Below are 20,838 nucleotides of genomic sequence, written 5' to 3'. Positions count from 1 at the left end.
GGTGTGCAACCCATACAATTACACAGGACCCTCTGCTCAGATAGGCCCCACACTTGGTTCAATGCTCTGCTGTTACCATGCAGAAATGCTTAATAATTCATCTTTGAACTTGTATATTGTAAGTAAAGTCCAATGGAGCATGAATGTGAGCAGAGAAAATACAGGCAGTATGCATGTTGCCATTCCTAGTCACCTTATTTGCATATGGTCCATTTGATGCCCTATGAGTGCAGGATTCTGGTGGGCCCACCATGTGTGGGAGTTCATCAAGACTCAGAGCAAGCACAAGGTAAGCATGTCATATCTACGACTAGGTGAGGCTGCAGTCCCAAGAAGCCACACTTTTTTTTTTTTTTTTTTTTTTTGAGACAGAGTCTCGCTTTGTTGCCCAGGCTAGAATGAGTGCCGTGGCGTCAGCCTAGCTCACAGCAACCTCAAACTCCTGGGCTCAAGCGATCCTTCTGTCTCAGCCTCCCAAGTAGCTGGGACTACAGGCATGTGCCACCATGCCCGGCTAATTTTTTTCTATATATATTAGTTGGCCAATTAGTTTCTTTCTATTTATAGTAGAGACGGGGTCTCGCTCTTGCTCAGGCTGGTTTTGAACTCCTGACCTCGAGCAATCCGCCCGCCTCGGCCTCCCAGAGAGCTAGGATTACAGGCATGAGCCACCGCGCCCGGCCCACACTTTCTACTAGAATGGAAATTTGCTTTGGATGTAGAAAGAAGGCAATGGCACTCTAAGAAACATGAACAACCAAGGAGCCCTATCCTATGCTTTCTTACTCATGTTACTTCTTCACATTAGCCAATCACTTATACTGAAAATGAGGATGTATGATGTCAGAGGAAAGGAAAAGATAAGGTAATCCATAGTTCTCTTCCATTAGTCCTTATACTCTTTAGTAAGCTGAAGGTAGAGCATGTTGATAGAATGTGCACATATTAAGAAGTGAAATAAAAACAGCTGAGTTCGTTTGGTGCAGCATTTCCGCTATTTTCGGAAGAACAATGTATGTATAAACTACAAAACATAAATTCTATGATTTGGTGATTCTGCATATAAGCTAAATGCTCTCATATGTGCACTTTAAACTACATTGCACAATATAAAGGGAAAGAGTACAATTCATATTAATAATTACTTTTTTTATTACTTAGACTGACATTATGTAATGAATAAACTATACCATGGCAAGTCAAGAGAGAGACCATGGAAGAAATGAAAAAGCTTTATATTTTAGTTCTTTCAATGACTTTTTTTTCTCTGTTTTTCTGAACAAGGGACCCTATATTTTCATTCTGGACTTGGCCCCACAAATTATGTTTTTAGCCTTAGTAATAGTAACAAATAAAAGGATTAAATTATGATCAAATCACTGCCTCTTTCCAATCAGACCTCAGACCAAGAGGTGAAAGACTAGATAATTCAATAATAAAGCAAACAAATATTACTGCTTGGAAGTCTGATTTTGGTGAGATCAACTAATCAACACACCCACAACCTCCTTCCACCATGTGCAACAACCCAGGGATCACAGAAAGCCAAGAGAATCCAGCCTGAAATGGAGGAAAAAGGTTTTTAACATTAAGTCAGTCCCGACAGTTCTCCCAGTGTTGAAAACTATGCCTGAAGGGGTTTCCCGGGAGGGGAAATGTGCAGATAGGGCAAGTGGTATAACTGATACCTTTTTCAGTACAAATCTCTGTATGAGACAAGCAGCCTCAGACTTTGGCAATGATTTATTGCTTATGTGCACCTGTCATCTTTGGCACGTTAGAGGTGAGAGATAACTCCTAATGTTTGATGGATGTTTTAAGGTTTAATAAGCACAAGCACTTTTCAATACAACCTTATTTTATTCCTACCATAGCCAAGTGAGGAACTCAGGGAAAGTTTTGTTTTGTTTTTGTGAGACAGAGTCTTACTCTACTGCCCAGGCTAGAGTGCCATGGCGTCAGCCTAGCTCACAGCAACCTCAAACTCCTGGGCTCAAGCAATCCTTCTGCCTCAGCCTCCTGAGTGGCTGAGACTACAGGCATGCACCACCATGCCTGGCTAATTTTTTCTATAGATTTTTAGTTGTCCAGCTAATTTCTTTCTGTTTTTAGTAGAGACGGGATCTCGTTCTTGCTCAGGCTGGTTTTGAACTCCTGACCTTGAGCGATCCTCCCGCCTGGGTCTCCCAGAGTGCTAGGATTACAGGTGTGAGTCACCACACCCAGCCCTAGGGAAAGTATTTTTAAACAAAATTTTTATAGTTAGTATTCAAAGGATAAAAGTACTGCAGCTTCTAAGTAACTGAACTGGGTAGTGGCTACATGAATATTCACTTTATACATATTCTTTAAACAGCATATATGTATTGTATGTACTTTTGTGAAAGACGCAGACTGCAAAAAAAGAACAAAGGTAATAAATGTTCACTGTAAGAAATTATTAATAGAAAAGAATGTTTAAATCTCCCATCATCCCAGAAGAAACTACTATTAACAATTTTAATGCCTTCTTGTCTTAGTTTTAATAAACGTGGACTCATATTTTCTATTAAGTTTTATGTCTTTTTCTGAAACTCAACATTATGTTTTCAAACAGCATTAAAAATCGATATGGTATTTCTTAATAAAGGTAAACCCTACTTTAACAAATTCCCTACTGTTGGACATTTAGCTTGTTTCAAATTTATTTCCCAAATTACCAGAGGACATTTATCTCTACCTCCCAGAAAAGGAAGAGCTCACGAGGCCCAGGACCCTTGCTGCTGGCGTGCTGCAGAGCCAGGAGAAGCCCCACCTCGCTGGGTTTGGAGAGCTAGTTCTTCCCCATATGCTGCTCTGTACTTCCTCTGATCACAAGGGTTTAAATTGACAAATAAAAGGGAAAATAGTGAAGACAACCCACCCCTGACTCTTTACCATGAACTCTCTCTCTCTCACCCTAAAAAGAGGCACCATCAACCAAGTTCAGGGTTAAGATCAGGAAGCGTGAGCTTCTCAGATACCTGGCCTGTAGATGATGGGGACCATCGCCGTCCATCTGAGGTGTACTGGCAGGGCCCAGATAGTTACTTGGGAGGCCAGGGAAGGAGAATAAACTTTTCAAAGGTAACAAGGCTGCACGGCTAGAGGTTAGTAGGGAGGTTTTATAAATATTTACTGAACAAAACTCTGCCTGTTAACTGGCTGACACAGAACAAGGTGTGGTTTTCCTTCCCGCCCCCAGAGGCGCCTGGGAAAGTTGGTCTGACAAACCAGCGAGAAATGCTGCCGAGCCACGATGGAACCAAGAGACGGCAAAAATGCCTAAGATGATTCAGGAAATGAGTCCAACCGTCTTCTGCCTGTCCCCTCCCCTCAGGCCCCACAACTCCCACTCCTATTCACTGAAGCAGGAAACCATAGAGGAGAAGACACTCACAAACAAAACACTGGCCTCAGAAATGAGTGCTTAGAGGAGCTGGGCAAATAAACAGCTCTTATCACAGTATACAGTTTAGCTACTTCCCAACAGGTTGAAATATCACTGGCCCCACTTACTATCGTGAATGCCACTGGGTGGCAATAAAAATCATGAGTGGTGGGGAGGTCGTATATAGAAAATATAATAAAAAGTCCTAGCTTTCCTCTGGTTTGGTGGTTGGTCTAAAAGTTCTCTTTTTGGCAAGCATGTCCATTTTTTAATATTCCTTGCTAACTGAAGTAGGCAAGAACCTAGGTTTGGGAAGACAACCCTCAGAACCAAAAGTAAACCACTCCAGACTCAAAAGAATCTATCCTATTATAAGGACCCCAGAGAAAGTGATTCCAAAACCTACTGGAAAACACCAAAATGTTTAGTTACTGGGAAATTTTCCCAACACATATACACAAATTCAATCCTAATTTTACTCTAATCCCTCATTCTGAAAGATAAACCCATTATTCATGTAAGTTAAAATATAGTCTACCTGGCCTGACAAATTTTACTTGGGGGCATCCAGAGTAGGTGTGGGACATTCAGAGAGACAGAAAAGCCATCTTCCAGTGGTGCTAAAGCCAAGATACCACCTGACCACTCATAGCAACCATGGACATAAAAACCAGCTGGTTTCACAAACATCAGCATTCTCGTGGGCAAAGCTCCCTGTCCTCCCAAGGGCAGGGCACCAACTCACATGGGCAACTCCATGCCCTCCCAGTAAAAGCAGGGGTTGATCTACCCAATGATGATTATTTTCCTGAGCAACACTGAAGAGGCTAGCGAGAGATCGTAATTCAGAAGGACTAACCTTTCTAGCACTAGTACACTAGTTCAAACTGAATGCCTCTCCCTTCTAGATAAAAAAAAAAAAGCCAGCTCTTGCTAACACAGTTTGATTTATAAGCTTTGTGGGCCTTTATGAGAAAGATTATAGATGGGGGTGGAGCAGAAGTGGGAATAAAGCCAACAGGAAACATATATTATATTATGCAAGCAAGACACCTATTTATAACTTTTATTAAACTTTCATTTAAATGATAGATTCTTGAGCTAGAGATTCCTATAGAAATTATCCAAAATATTATAAAGCATAGGAGAAAATACTCTCACATTTGGAAACAGGACCAGAAAAGGATCTCTCTGCTGCTTTAAGTAAAGTTTTAAAAGTGAGCCTGTAAAGTTCTAGGTACCCAAATGTAGCTGTGCTAAATTCAAGTGTGGGCTCTTTTTCATTCCTGGCCTGCCTTCCTTTCGAAAAGTATAATTGGGCAAAAAGCAAAATCATAAAATAAATAAAAAGAAAAAAAAACAGGCAAAACAAAAATGTAGGAGACCTAGAAAACTTCAAAAGGAGCAATTTCTAAGTCACTAAGAGCTCAGGATAATTATCCAGCTATGTGTCAATGAAATTACTATGTTTGCCTATGCATCTATGGGATGTATTATTATGTTTTAACTTCTCAGGATCTTCATTCTTCCAAAATTAATTATCCACTTACAGCCTCTAACTTAGCAATTTATAAATAGGTACCCCTTTTACTGCTTTGACAAAATTTAGATTTTTAAGATGTTAACATATTTAAAAGCTCTGAAAACTAGTAACACTGATTCATCACTTCTTCTCACTATCCTTATGTTATTGCTCTGTCACCAGCACTGGCCTTGCAAGTCTTTAGTATTTAGAGTGTAGGTGCTCTGTTATCACAGGTTAAAATAAAAACAAAACAGATATTGACTAGTTTAGTTTCTTTAGTAGATTAGGAGTGTCCCAAATGTGGTAATAAAAGTTTCCTTCCTATCACTTTTTTAAGTGATCCTATTCAGATTTTCCTCAGCAATAGCAAGAAAGGCAAAAGAATGGATAATGGGTTGGCATAATGTTGACACCATTTGGTATATGATGTATTGCCTGCCTGTGCTCCGTGTGTCAGTTAAACAAGTACTATTGTGCCTTACCACCAGAAGTAGCAACTGGAAAATAGAAAAATATGCCACAAAGCTCACTGCTATTACTACTGTGGGAAGTCAAACGGCAACCTTTTCAAGTATCAATTTTCTACCCCCCACTCCCTATAGGTTACACAGAAGCTCTCCTCCAAGTTTAGGATTTATTTCTAAAAATTCCCAACCAGCAGATTCTAGACCAGCAGTAGGAACTGGTAAGGCATAGGGTATGTAACAATTATTAGAGGCTGAATTCCACAACTCTTGATTTAAAATATATCAACTGCCACCTTATCCTACCCGTACGGTTTACACTGTGGCAACCCTGTTCCAGAAAGCCTGCCTGCCTCCACTAATTCAAAATTCAGCTTGATAAGTTTCATTTTGTGAAACCTGTTCCCCAAGTTCTTGATACAAAGAATTGCAATGTCATTGATAACCCCAGAAATTCCATAATGTTCCCTTATCAGCCATTAAAATTATTTTAAAATAGGTATAGTAATTTAAGAACTTCTCCCTTTTCCCTCTGGATTTGATTAAGAGCAGTAATTTGACCTACATGTATACATGCCAAGGTTGTGTTATAAAAGGATAATTACCTATTTCTTTTTTTTTTTTTTTTTTTTTTTGTTTTTAAACAGGCTTTCACTAGTTGAGGATTACCTATTTCTTTATCAGATTCCTAGACTTAAAAATAAATGTTGGGGGGGGGGTGGACTGAGAAATTGAGGTTAGACTTGAAGATTGAACTCTTAGAGAAATTAAAACATATAATCAATTACTGATTAGTCACTAATGATGATAATGAATACTGGAGTCTATAGTTCAAACAAGCAATTAGGGTTGATACAAGAAGTATAAACAATTCACCAATGGGCCCACTGCTCCTCTGAATGGAGTGTGGCCCAGGGCCCTCACACTGTGCCAGTCTATCCCCAACCTATGGCAACTTCTAGGCCATGCTACATCCTCCCAGGTGCAGTGGCACTAATGCAGGCTTATCTTTTATGGGCATCACTTCTTCCTTCGGGTAATTTTGAAAAAACACTTGTTTTACTACACAGTGTAAAAAGTAAAATAGGAGCTACAATCAAATTTGGAACCAGCTAGGATATGACCTCTCACTGAAAGGCAAAGGCACTATTTCAATCAACAAAGTTGCAGTGTGTTAAAAAGGTCCCTGATGCTAAGCCAAGAACATGAATTAGCTTGGCTCAGAAAGAAATGAGCCTGTTCATGAGATAAATGAGGCAAACAAACATCTTTAACAAAAATTAAAACTACACCAAAAATACAATGGCATCTTGGCTTTTATCCCCCTTGACTAAAAACTCTTAGTTGTTCCAAACTTCAGCATCCATCAGCCTCCACCCCCTGCAAGATTTGCTAACATACACATTGCAGAATCCACCTCCAGAGTTTCTGAGGTGGAGCTGGGGTGGGCCTGAGAATTTGCATTTTCAACACGTTCCCCATTATTGGTGAAGGCATCACACTTTGGGAATCAGTATCCTGGCTTATCTATTACACAGTGTGTGTAAAGGTGAAAGGATGCTTATTTTTCTGTGGGGGAACATTCCCTCAATGACATTAGAAAGCTGCACTGTGAAAGGATCCTTCAGGAAATGCCCACACTTTGCCTTGACATTGAGAATTTATTATTTGATGACCTTTAATCCATAGATTACAAACCTCTCTGGACTTTGAGACCTTCCAAAGAAAGGAGAGAAAGTCCCCTAGCCTAGGAACCATCTGGCCTGGAATAACATTCATCCCATTCCCTAGCAAGGGTCTTCAAACTTTTTAAACAGGGGGCCAGTTCACTGTCCCTCAGACGGTTGGAGGGCTGTTGGAGAGCCCGGGTGCACATTCCACACATGCGCACTGTGGGCCCGGGACCACTCGGCAGCCATGGCGGCAAAAACACCCGGTGAGCCTGATAAATGTCCTCAGCAGGCCGCATGTGGCCCGTAGTTTGAGGACTCCTGCCTAGAGGTACAAATTCTAAAGTAAGATTCACCTGGGTTCAAATTGTGACTCTTTCACCTACTAAACTGTGAGCCCTTGAGTAAATTACTTAATCTTTGAGCCATTATTTCCTCATCTGCAAAATGAGCATAATAATAACAATACCTATACACAGTGTGGTTGCAAGAATTCAATGAAAAATAATAATATATCTAAAGCTCTTAGCCCCAACTCACAGAAAACTCAGTAAACGTGAAGGCTATCGTGCCTGGTCCTTACAGAAGACTTCTAGAAATCTCTATCTAGATCACCTGTAATCCAGGAACTCTTCCCCCACAAACTCCTACCTACCCAGATTTTTCAACAAGATGTCAAGACACAAGAGAGAGCATTCTCCTGGGCAAACATCATTCACACTCCTCTCAGATTTCTTGGTCCTCCTGCATCCCTGTCTATGCTCCCTCCTCAGGTGCTGTCGGACCCCTTCCGGTGTACTTTTATAGACATCCCCCAGGTACCCTCAATTCTTTCATCACTGTTCAAAAAACAGTCTTTCTGGACAGGCATGGTGGCTCACACCCATAATCCTAGCACTTTGGGAGGTCAAGGCAGGAGGATTGCTTGAAGTCAGGAGTTCAAGACCAGCCTGAGCAAGAGCGAGAGCCCATCTCTACAAAAAATAGAAAAATTAGCTAAGTGTGGTGGCATGTGCCTCTAATCCCAGCCACTCTGGAATCTGAGGCAGGAGGACTGCTTGAGCCCAGGAGTTTGAGGTTGCAAACTATGATGATGCCACTGCACCCTAGCCTGGGCAAGAGGGCGAGGTCCTATCTCAAAACAACAACAGCAAAACCCCCCAGGTCCTATCTCAAAACAACAACAGCAAAACCCCCCAGTCCTTCTGAACAAGGAAAGGTGTGGGCCATGATTAATTCAGCCAACCAAACGTAGGCAAACTATCACACCATCTAAACAAACGTGTTTCCTTTGAAATTTGTGTCAATGCATATTCTCTACTTTTAACAAATTTGCTTCATTTTAATAACATTTTTATTATAAAATACATAAATTAGAAAATTAAGACCACTAGTCATTCTGTCACCCAAAGATAATCACTATTAGTACTCTGATGAATGTTACCACAGTCATGTATTTATGAATGTGGGATTATATATATATATATATATATACATATATATATATATATTCAACATGCATATTTACAACCCCTCGTCTCCATCACTAGGCCATGTGCAGGGACAGCACCACTGGATGATAAAGCTAAGAGAATTATTACCTAATAAACTTACAGACTGACTTTATTAATCAGAGAAAAAACATTTCTATTCATTATCTGCACATTTTAATATTGGTGAGCAGGTGGTCCATAAGCTCTTCCCTTTTTACTCCAATGTAGCTGAAACATTTTTTTCCTCATTTTCATTTTAATACGAAATTTAATTGTCAATGAAATTAAATGAAATCAGAATATACTTTATACACATTCCCCAGGGCCTCAAGATAATAAGAGCATAATTTTAAACTTTTTAAAAATAAATCAAAGGAATAATTAAGGCTTATATAAATTATTCACTATGTTTTCCTTCTTCATTCTCAACAGGGAGAATGTAAGGGGCTGAGAGTGGTGGTGAGGAACACAAACGTAAGCCCTACATTGTACATTTTAATTAGTTAACATTGTCGAAGAATCAAAGACCTTATGTGAAATAAATTCCAACTCTTTCTATTTGTGCTGTGTATCTCAAAGGGTTCTTATGAAACTGCCCACTGTCAGTGTAGGAATTACCTTTCCAATACCAAGCATTCACCCCCAGAAACACATATAGTCATGGCCTCCACATCTAGCCCTGCTTTCTCCAGTGCTGGAGGTGTATCACTCTTGAGGACTGTACCTGCAGAGAGGGAACCCTTCTGCCCCCTCTAGCCAGCCCCTTCAAGTTTGTGTCTTCTTCTTCTCATCTTAGGAGAACAAATATTACTAGGAAATATGCAGAAAAGATTATATATACTATCTAGAAAAAAATGAATTCAAATATCCCTCTTAAAAAATTAAATTATTTATCACCTCTCATATTAATTCATACCTGGTTGGACCCAATCTGCCACTGTGTCATACAAAGATAAGGCAATTGCCCAACCCAAAGAGACAAGCAGGGCATACCCACCATCTCTCACTGCTAAGTAGACATTTTCTCTTAATATCCCAGTACCTCAAATTTAAAATCTTGTCTGCTCAAGCCCACCTCCCCCTCTTGATTTCTATATTACACTCAATAATAACAATAGCAGCATCCTTCTTCCAAGATCCCCTACTTCAGGATCACTGAGCCATTTTTGACTGTTCTCTTCCTTCCCTTTGCCAGGTTTGCATATCCACTCACCAACTCAACAAGTCATCCTGGTTCTTCTCTCTTCACAATATCCCTCCCATCTGTCTTTTTCTTTCAGCTTCCTCAGCAATATCCTCGGCCTTTATTACCCAACACCTAAACATATCCACAGCCTCTTAACTGGCCTCCCACACATGTCAGGCCATTTCATCCACGACCACCTGTTTTGATAATCTCTCTCTGATGATCAGAAATTCAGAGGACTACAGAATAAAATTTGAATGTCTTTGTCTAGCAATCAAGATACTCCGTGGTTCCAGCCATATCTCTGGCCTAGTAAAACTGGTCTATTCTACTCTTGGGGCACATTATATAAATTTATGTTTCCAAACTACCCTTGAAACCTTTTACTGTACTTGGAGTACCTTCCCACTTTCTCACTCTCTTCCTCTTCCTTGAATTCTATTTTTACCCGAGTGCCCAGCTCAAACTCAATCTCTTCTATGGAGCCATCAGAAAGGCTACTTACTAAGTGCTTGCCTCCACATTCTCATTCATTCAAAAAATATTGACTTCCTGTAACGCACAAGGCACTAGGCTAGTTGCTGTGGATGAGGTGATAAAAAAAAACATAAACATTGTTCCCGTTGTTATATTTTCCTCTCCCCATGAGTCTTATTCTGCACCCATTAGGTATAAACCTTTGAGGGTATGACTGTATCTCATACATATTTTTTTATCCTCCAGAGCTCTACTCCTAGCATAGTGTCAGGCACACAACAAATACTCAATAAATGTTTGCTGACTAATTTTTGATTGGCAATTACAGATCCAGTCTACACACACACACACACACACACACACACACACACACACTCCTCAACCTGCCTGTCAGCAGCTATTCACACATCTAAGCTAACTGGCTCATATCTGAAGAGACTAACCTTTATTAACACTATGCTCCAAAGTCAACTGGGCTAACTGACCACCAGACCAAGAACAATAATTGTCTTTCCCATAGAGAATATGACAGTTTGCTTAGGCACTGACAGCATTTTTTGAAACTCTGATCCACAAGAGGAAAAGGCATACTTCTGAATGGCAACAAGACATGGTACAGGTGGTCTTTGCCTTCATATGTCTAGGCAACAAAACATGGGTTTGGTCAAAGAGTTCCACTCAATTAATGCCTTTGATATTCCTTATAGACATATAACCATTTCATCTCACATAAACTTAAGAGGTATGCAAAATATCTGTCAAGCATCCAAAGTGTACATCATCAATTCAGCAAACATTTACCGAATACCAAGAGACACAGACAAGAGAAAGCATGGGCTGTGGAACTAAGAAAACCTAAGTTTGATTTCTAGATTTATTACTAACTAGTTGTGTGGGAAGACATCTGACCTTGCTCAGTTTCGGTTTCCTTGTCTGTAAATACAAGGATAAGGCCACCTAGCACACACTACTTTGCTTTGAGAAGTAAATGAGATAATACGTGTAAAGTACTTGGCACGGAGTAGATGATCAGTGAGTGGTAAGCTGCTGTTGCTGAAGGAGAAGACTGACAGGCAGTAGTGGTATCTGCGGTGTTGGGCACTGTGTTAGTACTGCTGCATTTCCAGTGAGAAAGACAATTTCAAGAGAGGCCTTAACACAGCAAGAGGGCCTGATACTAGCACTGTGGGAGGCCGAGGCAGGAGGATCGTTTGAGCTCAGGAGTTCAAGACCAGCCTAAGCAAGAGCGAGATCCTTCTCTACTAAAAATGGAAAGAAATTACTTGGACAGCTAAAAATATATAGAAAAAATGAGCCGGGCATGGTGGTGCATGCCTGTAGTCCCAGCTACTTGGAGGCTGAGGCAGGAGGATCGCTTGAGCCCAGAAGTTTGAGGTTGCTGTGAGCTAGGCTGATGCCATGACACTCTAGCCTGGGCAACAGAGTAAGATTCTGTCTCAAAAAAAAAAAAAAAAAAAAAAAAACATAGCAAGAGAAATAAGATGAATATGTAAAACTGTCTTATGCCTGGGAACTGTGTATCATTAAAGTCTAAATAATGTGCAAACTCAGATGTTTCAATGACATCACAAGTAACATTATCTTAAGACATTTATTAAGTAAAATACTCATCTCCAACCACCCTCATCTCACAGTCATTTGGTGCTTTCAACAATTCAAACTGTTTTGGGGGGATACAAAACAATGGTAGAACATTTAGCTGTACTCTTTTACCCTGAGATAAATAGCTTGTAAACTGCTAGAAGGCCACTACTATTCCGAAAACCAATGTTTGTTCTTTAGGGAAGGTGATGCTGAAAATCCAAAACCAGTGTAAGAATTCAGCTCCTATGCAGGCCATTGTAAAGAGGACGCACCTAGGACACAGTAGACACACAAATGTTTGCTGAACATGAGAATAAGTGTCAGTTACAGTGGACTTATATCTCTAGTAATGTAACACCTGGAGCATCAGTGCAGTAAGTGTTACTATAAATAAGGGTTTTCAATCTTTAGAATCAAAGAAGGAAACGGGGCAAATACAAATGCCCAGTTTCAATCTCTCTTGAGAACAAAGAGAAACTGAAGAAGTATTGACACAGAAGCTGGCATTCACTCTCAAACACGTGCCACTGTCACCTCCACCCCTTTCCTCCTCAGTCTGGGGGGAAGTACAGTGTGCATAGTTTAGTTGAGTGGGTTTCAAGTTCACAAAGGAAGTCAACGATAAAGGCCAAAATATAGCTTTCCTCTCAAGAAGATATTACATTTAAGTACTTTAGTACTCAAATTCCACTGAAGAGCAGGAGGAATCAGGAGACACTGCAAAAAGCAAAAATACCCTAAGAGATAAGTGTCCAGCGTCGTCCTCTGCTTTCTTAAGACTGGCAACTATCTCTTACCTAACCCCATGTAGCAGTATCTGAGAAGCACAGAGAAGGCTGAAAAGGCTGTGGATGACCTTACTAGAATTTCATGCTTACTTATACTTGTGACTTAGAGCCAGTACCCATGCTTCCAATCTCTCAGAAGTCACCCATAAATCAGCAAATGGGACAACTGCTGCAAATAGCATAATTTCTCATGAGCAAAAACCCTGGCTATGTTGTTAGATTTTTTTGTAGTTAATAGAAAATAGTAAAATCTGTTTTAACATTTCATCATGAAAATTTCTGAACTTATACAAAAGTAAAGAGATGGTATAATGAACCCAGCTTTAACAGTTAGTAATATATGGCAAATCTTGTTTCATTGTACCCTACCCACTGGATTGTTTTAAAGCTAAACCCAGATATCATAACATTTTATTTATAAATGCTTCAGTACATAAAAGATAGATTTTCTTAAAAAAAAAAATCACAATACCACTACCATGTATTAACAATGACAAGCAATTCCTTTATAGTAACAAATACAACCTCACAGTGTTCAAATTTCCCCAATTGTCTCATAACCTCATCATCTTTTAACAATTCATCAACAATGGAAAGAAACTTAGAGATTACATAGTTCAATTTCTACCCAATATGACCCAAACTCCCTAAATGCAATAGTTCAGCTGTGACACGTCCTTTGGAAACTATGCATTTCATGGAAGACACAAATATTCAACTCACCAGTTGTTTCTTTTTTCCCCTCAGTATGTTATTTTACCATCTTTTATAATAACATTCTTTTTTTTTTTTTTGAGACAGAGTCTCGCTTTGTTGCCCAGGCTAGAGTGAGTGCCGTGGCGTCAACCTAGCTCACAGCAACCTCAGACTCTTGGGCTCAAGTGATCCTCCTGCCTCAGCCTCCTGAGTAGCTGGGACTACAGGCATGCGCCACCATGCCCGGCTAATTTTTTCTATATATATTAGTTGGCCAATTAATTTCTTTCTATTTATAGTAGAGACAGGGTTCTCTCTTGCTCAGGCTGGTTTCGAACTCCTGACCTTGAGCAATCCGCCCGCCTCGGCCTCCCAGAGTGCTAGGATTACAGGTATGAGCCACCGCGCCCGGCCTATAATAACATTCTTTAAAAAATTAAAAATAATAGGCTGAAGTTCCGGCGGTCCTGCCGTGGGGCCGGGCGGGGCCCGCCCGCCACCCGTGCGCTCCCGAGGCCACGGGTCGGAGATCGCGAGGCGCCGGGGGCACTCTCACGCTGCTTGGGAGTCACGGGTCAGAGCAGAATGGGCTGATATAGATCCGGTGCCACAGAATGATGGTCCCAATCCAGTGGTCCAGATCATCTATAGTGAAAAATTTAGAGATGTGTATGATTACTTCCGAGCTGTTCTGCAGCATGACGAAAGAAGTGAACGAGCTTTTAAACTAACTCAAGATGCTATTGAGTTAAATGCAGCCAATTATAAAGTGTGGCATTTTCGGAGAGTTCTCTTAAAGTCACTACACAAGGATCTACATGAGGAAATGAACTACATCACTGCAATAATTGAGGAACAGCGCAAAAACTATCAAGTTTGGCATCACAGGCGAGTGTTAGTGGAATGGCTGAAAGATCCATCTCAGGAGCTTGAGTTTATTGCTGATATTCTTAATCAGGATGCAAAGAATTACCACGCCTGGCAGCACCAACAGTGGGTTATTCAGGAATTTAAACTTTGGGATAATGAGCTGCAGTATGTAGACCAGCTTCTCAAAGAGGATGTAAGAAATAACTCTGTCTGGAACCAAAGATACTTCGTCATTTCAAACACCACTGGCTACAATGATCGTGCTATATTGGAGAGAGAAGTCCAGTATACCCTGGAAATGATCAAACTAGTACCACATAATGAAAGTGCATGGAACTATTTGAAAGGGATTTTGCAGGATTGGGGTCTTTCCAAATATCCTAATCTATTAAGTCAATTACTTGATTTACAACCAAGTCACAGTTCCCCCTACCTAATTGCCTTTCTTGTGGATATCTATGAAGACATGCTAGAAAACCAATGTGACAACAAGGAAGACATTCTTAATAAACCACTAGAGTTATGTGAAATCTTAGCTAAAGAAAAGGACACTATAAGAAAGGAGTATTGGAGATATGTCGGAAGATCCCTTCAAAGCAAACACAGCACAGAAAGTGACCCACCAACAAACATACAGCAATAACACCGTCCAGAAGAACTTGATGGAATGCTTTTATTTTTTTAAGAGACTTCAATGCAGGAGCTTAAAACTAGAGTGGTCTATTCCCTTTACCTGTGGTGTGTAAAACACACATTGTGCAGGTATTGCTTTTTAACAAGAACTAAGTGGGGTGCTCCGTGGGTGCTGCTGCTATTAAGACTGGCTCTGAGTAACTTGATTCTTTTAAAGCAAAGTAATTGGAAGGGAGGGGCAGAAAATTCCTATAAAGGAACTTTTGTCATCTTATCAATATTTACTCTAATCCCTTAGCATCAACCCTCCCTAAATGATATCTGCATCAGGATTTTTAGCAGTAATGATCACAGTTCACTTATGTGTCATGGATATGAGGTAACTGGAGGTTTGGTTCCGTAAGCAGGGAATACAATTGTTACGCCAGAACTGCTATGCCACACTGACATCTTGCTATCACTGCAACCAACTAATGCCAAAAGTATGGTTTTATAATAAAATTATAGATGTATCTAAAAAATAAATAAATAAATAACAGCTTTACTGAGATATAACTCACATACCATAAAATTCACCCATTTAAAGCATACAATTCAATGGTTTTTGGTATATTCACAAGGTTGTGCAGCCATCACCACTATCTAGCTTCAGAACATTTCTATCACCCCAAAAAGAAACCGTGTACCCACTAGCAGTCACTCCCTATGCCCTCTGCCCCAGTCCCTGGCAACCATGCGTTGGGGATTTCTGCTTCTGTGGATTCTCCCTTTTCTCGACATTCTTACTCCACTCTTAGACTGTTAAAAACTGTTTGAAGGTCTGCTGCCCCCCTCTAGCAAAGGCAGGAACTTTCCTAAGAGGGTACTAAGAGTATCTGACAGGCACTTGCGGGGACAGGATTCCCTAGCAGGCTCTCCCCACTAATTTGGGAGCAAAGGATCAGCGGTTTCTCTTTGCTTTAGCTGTTAGAAAGCTGAGGTTAAAATTAAATTTGTTGCACAGCTTTTATAGCTGTGTAGCATATTGTCATACACACTTCTCTGACCAAACTTTCTCTTTGTCTTCACTTCAGTGTTCTACCTTAATTTTTCTTTTGTTTTGTTCATTTTTATTTTTCTATATTTCATTTATTTTTGTACTTTATCTCAAATACTTTTTTGGAACCAGTAAGGATATAAATGTGTAACATTTCTCTCCAGACATTCTGATACTATCTTATCATGTCTTACAGCTCAGGAAAATCCCTTTAATTTGGGTATGATTATTCTTTTTGATGATGGATGCCTAGGCTGATATTTCCACAAATATGGTCCTAGGACTCCAACTACAGAAGAAAAAGAAATGTATAAAAGGTGACTTGAATAAGGATGTGTGAAATTTATCCCTGTATACACAAAAAACAGGTGTATGTGAGGGGCAGGATTTGTGAAGAAAAGCTGGTGATTCAGTGGTTTAGAGAGTTGAACCTAACAGAGTCAGGGGACACAGAAGGCAGAGGTACCACTCTGATGTCTCTGTAACACATTGCTGCATTTACTGTGAGAAGCATGTGTCAACTTTGGAGAACAAGAACTACAGCTTTACTGCTGGAAGTGTGACGTACTCATCCCCATCCTAAGTGATGACTACTTAGTACATTTTACCTGGTGGTATTGGTTACTTTACTCTTGCCCAAAGAAAAATATCCTGTGCAGAGTAACATTAAAGCTCAGGCTTTCCCAAGGAAGGATCTCACAGACAGAAGACATTAATTCCTCCCTTGATAGAATTCATCAAAACTCTTCCAGCACTCAGGGATGCAATGATTAATTGACTAATTGAGACTCAAGTCTTCTTTATACGTTCCAACTCTACACATTAATTGAAATATTTCCATTGCACAAAAACACTTTGGTTTGGATTTAAACACCACTGAATGACAATATACAAGTGTGTTTCAGAATATCAAAGCACAATTTAGTAAAATAACAGTTCCTGCAATAAATCCAACGGGCACATAGTAAAAAAAAAAAAAAAAAGTGTTATTCTAGGGTGCATGGCTACCTGACAGCCAGAGCAAGGGACTTGGATTTCCTTTTCAGGTGATAAACTACAGTAGATATTCCACCCTCCTTTGTGGTATTAGCAAGCTTGCATGAAGAAAAATTTGCTTGTTGTTTATTGTTTGTTTTGTTGGGGTTGAATGTGTGTGTGTGTTAGGTTTTATGTGAAAAAAATACACAAATGTGAGAAAGGTCATGTCTGAGAGAAATTATGTTTTCATAGTATTTGAATATCAGTCAAATCCCTGGAAGAAAACTGGGTATAATAATAGAGGTGAAGATGATAATGTAACTTGTACTGGCTGCATTCTATTTCAGTGATTGCTGTAGGAGAAAGCAGCCTTTGGGTAGGCAAATTTAATATGCACAAAAGCTATTTCCTTAATAATAGCCAACAGATTAATTTTATCCAAGTGCTTTAAAAGAGCAGTTCCCAACCTTTTTGGCACCAGGGACTGGTATGGTTTCATGGAAGACAATTTTTCCACGGACAGTGGGTGGGGAATGGTTTCGGGATGATTTAAGCACATTACATTTAGTGTACAGTCAAACCTAATGATAATCTGTATTTGTGGCCACTCCCCAGCACTAGCATCACTGTCTCAGTGCCACCTTAGATCATCAAGCATGAGATTCTCATAAGGAGCACACAACCTAGATCCCTCACAGGCGTGGTTTACAGTAGGGTTCATGCTCCTATGAGAATCTAATGCCTCCACTGATCTGACAGGAAGTGGAGCTCAGGCTGTGATATGAGTGATGGGGAGCGGCTATAAATACAGATGAAGCTTTTACACTATCACTTGCATGCAGCTCACCTCCCACCATGCAGCCAGTGCCTAACAGGCCACGGACCCAGACCAGTACCAGTCCGTGGTCCAGGGACTGGGACCACAGCTTTAAAGTACATACAACACAGAACGATCTGCACAAGCTATTCTCATACCCACCAAAACCTCCCATCCTCAAGATGAACCAATCTCCTGGTTCATCCAAGATGAACCATCTCCAACAATGTCATAGCAGGCCATTTACTTTTTTGGGGAAGAAGGTTTCTCTGCCTAGATTGTGGTTCTCAAGCCTGGATGCATGTTAGAATCACCTGGATAGCTTTTTTTTTTTTTATTAAACAGCTAAGCCCACCCCAGAGATTCTAATTTAACTAGTCTGGGATTGAGCCCAGGCACTAGTATTTTTAAAAAGCTCCCCAGTGATTCAAATGTGAGCCAGGGCTGAGAATCAATGGTCTATGCAGACACCTCTTCTTTCTACACTGACTCATATCTTTTATTTTTTCATTTCAAAATAAATTTTTTCTTCCTTCAAGGCTAAATCTCCTCCACGCAATTTATCAAAATCATCCTACCTTAGTAGGTCCCTAGTCATTTAACCATTCCAGACACACTTCCAATATTAAAGCTTTTGTATTTCTCTTGTGACTTAGCATTTACGGCTACATTCAGCATCATATTCATAATGCAACCACCATGTTTATGTTTGTTGCTAAGGCTTGTGCTTAAGTTACAGGCTTGTCTTATCTCCCTTGTTTGATTTAGCAGATGATTTTGGACTGCTTATTACGTGACAGTCACTACATTCAAAGCCTGTGGAGGCTGTAAAGATGAAAAATCACTCTTCTAGCTGTACCTGCAGTCAAGGGACTTAAAATCCAGAATGGAGATAAGGCAGAAATGAATAATGACAACAACATATAGAATATAAAGTCTCTAAGAGACATCCAAGATGTACTAGACCTGTGGTCCCCAACCTCCGGACCATTACCAGTCTATGGCCTGTTAGGAAATGGCCATGCAGCACTGCCTGAGCTCTGCACCCAGCCCTCCCACTCACAACACCCCACCCCTCCATCCCCAATCTGTGGAAAAATTGTCTTCCATGAAACCAGTCCCTGGTGCCAAAAAGGTTGGAGACTGCTGTAGTAGACCACTCAGCTACAGAGCTAAGGTATGTATCAAAACATTAACAGTCGTTATCTCTAAGAGGTTGGATTAAGAATTGTTTTTGTGTTTTTCCAAGTCTTATACAATGAGTGTGTGATTAGAAATACTCTCTAAAAAAGGTGAAATCAGTTTAAAGTAGGTAGGTGGAGAAGGAGCATAAGCAAAAACAAAGCACCAAATATATTTGGGGACAATGAGTAGTTCCATTTTGCTATACTTCACATGGAGTGCAAGGCAGGAGAGAACAGGGTGAGGTTAGAGAGATTGGGGCACTATTGCAAAGACCCTGAATGTTAGAGAGAGGATTTATAATCGGCAATTTGGAGCCACTGAAGATTTTTTTCAAAAGTACATTTCATTCGTATAAAAATAGCACTTTTCTAAAAAAAAAAAACAAAAACAGTATTATATGTTCATTGTATATGTAATTGGAAAAGATTAAAAACCACAAAGTAAATAAAATTTATCACCAGGAAGCTCATCACTCAGAAAAAAAAACATTAATGGTATAAAATATGCCATTAATATTGTGGCATATTCCCTTTCAATCTCTTCTCTATGTATATAGTTATGGAATATTTTTGAGCAGGACTGTGACGTCATCAGGGCTAAGCTTTAGGAAGACTGGGTTACGAAATATCCTAAGTATTAATACAAATGGGTTGCGAGATATCCTAAGTATTAATACAAAGTGGCTTTCTCACATACATTCACAGCTTTTCCTGCTTATGTTTCTGCACCTGCACCTGCACGAGTTGGAAGAGGGTCTATTTCATGCAGACCCACAAATATACATCCCAAGGGGCAACCTAAGAGAAAGCCCAAGGCTGAAGCCTAGGGAGAAGCATTCTTAATATTCAACAAAACAGAAGACTTAGATGGAAGTGGAGAGTCCGATCTGCAAAGCACCAGCAGATGTCAGTAAGGGAAGTCTTATCTTGGGAAGGGAGGTCGTTTCGCAGGATTGCAGAGAGCATTTGTGGAGACCATCTTCACCACAATTCCCAGTAGAGAAATTCCTAAAAACAGGCAATTACGGCCTCTTGTATATGATAATTATTTTATGATAAAACAGCTCATAGTATGACAGCTACTGCCTGTTAGTCAGAAATCATGTTGACTCTGAGATCACAGCCTCAAGAAGAGGTTGACCTGCGTCAAAATTCACTGACAGGCTTTATTTGCCAAGTCAGTTCTCACAGCACTCAGCCTTGCTCCCTGCTCGGAGACAATGGGGCTCTGTGAAGGAGCAGAGGCCAAAATCTAGAGAGACACTGGCATGCCTCTTCTACCCCCATGAGGTGTTTATTATTTTGCTTCCAAATAGGCTGAGTCCAATGTTTTATTTCCTCCCCCTTACCCCCTTTGCTAATTTTATCTCAATTTCAAATTAATATTTTTCAAGAGATAACTTACTTAATTCCCAGCCCCTCCTACCCGTGTATGACTTAGGAATGAACGTAAGCACAAAACATCTTGTGATAGCCTCAAAATAGAAAGCAAGTTTAAAGTTTTATTTTTCTGTCCCAAAGCTGCCAAAGCTCTGGCGTGTTTTAACTTCTGCTCCACACACTGTTTCCCCCTTCCCTCCCTCCCATCCAGCTATATTTAGTAAAGCCCAAATAAAAGGAATACATGCAAAGCAAAATTAAATATAGTTTCTTTGAATCAGTCAAACCCAGAGTTAAAGCTCATACGAACATACATACACTAACGAGAAGCACTGTCCTTCTCCAAAGACAGCTCACAGTCTCACCTGTTTGACAAGTGGCAGGTGTATCTAGGAAGGCAAACACACCATCTCCCCCTCCTCAATCTTGGACCACCCATTCCCCTGCCTGCCCCCACGCCAATCCCCCGCCATTGCCACCCCCACCTCTGCTCTCCATTTCTAGATGTCAGTGTGCCTACATCACACTCTACTCTCTGCCTGCATCAAAAAGAAAAGAGAAAAATTACAAACAGCACATCTGAATGAAAAGTGGCACGGAGAAGTGCTGGAGGACCAAGGGATTATA

The 20,838-nt window shown here is 40.3% G+C and overlaps 1 protein-coding gene and 1 pseudogene across 2 annotated transcripts in view; one reads left to right on the top strand and one right to left on the bottom strand.

The window, feature by feature from the left end:
* The window catches only part of IGF2BP2 (insulin like growth factor 2 mRNA binding protein 2), a 163,287-nt gene that overhangs the window by 90,132 nt on the left and 52,317 nt on the right, over positions 1-20,838 (bottom strand). The gene's annotated exons all lie outside the window — the stretch shown is intronic.
* Positions 7,282-15,078, top strand: LOC105863064 (protein farnesyltransferase/geranylgeranyltransferase type-1 subunit alpha pseudogene; annotated as a pseudogene).

Source organism: Microcebus murinus, chromosome 1 (assembly GCF_040939455.1).
Source record: "Microcebus murinus isolate Inina chromosome 1, M.murinus_Inina_mat1.0, whole genome shotgun sequence".
In the NCBI taxonomy this organism is placed as follows: Eukaryota; Metazoa; Chordata; class Mammalia; order Primates; family Cheirogaleidae; genus Microcebus; species Microcebus murinus.
Note: the sequence above shows the minus strand (reverse complement) of the source record. Positions and strands in the feature narration are given on the sequence as shown.